Below are 1,943 nucleotides of genomic sequence, written 5' to 3' on the forward strand. Positions count from 1 at the left end.
TGTGTGTGTGTGTGTGTGTGTGTGTGTGTGTGTGTGTGTGTGTGTGAAGTGTCTGAGGCCGGAACCGAACTCAGGTCCTCCAGATTCTGGGGCCAGCGCTTTACTCACTGTGCCACCTAGCTGCACCCCCCCTCCCTTATGTAATTGAACACAAAGTCCCTGCAGCTTCTGCAGTATTTCTTTCTTCTGTCTCCATCTCTCTGTTTCTGCTGCCACCACAGAGGCCCTTGCTTCAATCACCTGGACTATCATTATTAGTGCCTCCTCATAAGTTTTCCTATCTCCACTCTTTTTGTTTGTTGTTGTTCAGTTGTTTCAGTCAAATCTGATTCTTTGTGACTCCATTTGGGGTTTTCTTGGCAAAGATACTGGAGTGGTTTCTACTTCCTTCTCCAGCTCATTTTGCAGATAAGGAAACTGAGATATACAGGGTTAAGTGACTTGCTCAAGGTCACACAGCTAGTAATAATGTCTGGGGCCAGATGTGAACTCAGGAAGAGGATTCTTTCTGATTCCAGGCTCAATACCCTCAATACCCAATACTGGGTCACCTAGCTGTCCAACCGCCACTTTTTCCTCACCCTAAACCAACTGTTACCCTGCTTCTAGATTTAACCCCTTTATATATAGGTCTTGTCATGTCACCCTGTCACTCAGTTCTTTATAGGCTGTACAGGTGATATAGTGAAAAGAGCCTGGACACAGAGCCAGAAGATCTGACAATTTCTAGCTGTAGGATTGCAGACATCCTTTCACATCCCTGAGACTTAGGTTCTGTATTGGTAAGATGGAAATAGCAACACTTAAACTAATAAGTTTCTAGTGTTGTTTACTAAGTTCTATATAAATGTGAGCTCATATTTACTGAAGGACATCTAGAAGGCACAATGGACAGAATGCCAGGCTTGGAATCAGGAAGATACATCTTCCTGAGTTAAAATCTGGCCTCAGAGACATTTACTGTGTGACTCAGGCAAGTCACCTACCCCTGTTTGCCTCAGTTTCCTCCTCTGTAAAATGAGCTGGAGAAGGAAATGGCAAACCACTCCAATATGTCTGTCAAGAAAATTCCAAATGGGGTCATGGAGAGTGGGACATGATTGAGAAAAAATAAACAAACACAAGTGAATTATTACTGAATACAGTTTTATTCTTAGTGTGGTGTTCAGTACTCTATGATATAGTACCACTTTCCTTTCCCAGCTTCATCTCACACTATTCCCTACTTGCACTCTCTCCTCCAGCCAAACTGTACTAATTAATCCCACCCATACACACGATGGGTTTTCCTACCTCTTTGCTTTTGCTCATGCTAATCTCTATGCTTAGACTGTCCTCACATGACCTTTACCTGTAGAATTTCTATTAATCCTTTAAATCCAAACTCAATGACTTTTTAGGGGTGGCTTCAAAAGCCTTTTTAGGGGTGGCTAGGTGGCACAATGAATAGAACACCAGCCTTGGATTCAGGAGGACCTGAGTTCAAATCCAGCCTCAGACGCTTAACTTAGTAGCTGTGTGACCTTGGGCAAGTCACTTTACCCCGATTGCCCTGCCTTCCTCCTCAAAAAAAAAAAATAAGGATCTTTTCTGTCTTCAGGCATCACATAGCATTTTGCTCTTTTCATGTGTACTTATCATTTATTGTTTATGACAGCTCTTTGTGTCTATGCCATTAGGAATAGTTCATATTCAGGCCTCCTTTGTGGCAGATAAATGCTCTGTGACCTCTTAAAGTCTTCTCTAGCCCAATGATTCTTTTAAAAAATAATTTTAAAAATAAAATTTTATTTACCTTTTGTTTTTACATCACCTAAATTTACCCCTTCCTTCCCTGCTTCCCCCAGAGTCATTTCATATGACAAAGAATTTTATCTTTATTTTTTGCTTCTTTCCTTCTTTCTTTCTTTCTTTCTTTCTTTCTTTCTTTCTTTCTTTCTTTC

This window comes from Petaurus breviceps, unplaced genomic scaffold (genome assembly GCF_028583685.1).
Source record: "Petaurus breviceps papuanus isolate PSGF00001 unplaced genomic scaffold, PetGlider_PUasm1.0 226, whole genome shotgun sequence".
In the NCBI taxonomy this organism is placed as follows: domain Eukaryota; kingdom Metazoa; phylum Chordata; class Mammalia; order Diprotodontia; family Petauridae; genus Petaurus; species Petaurus breviceps.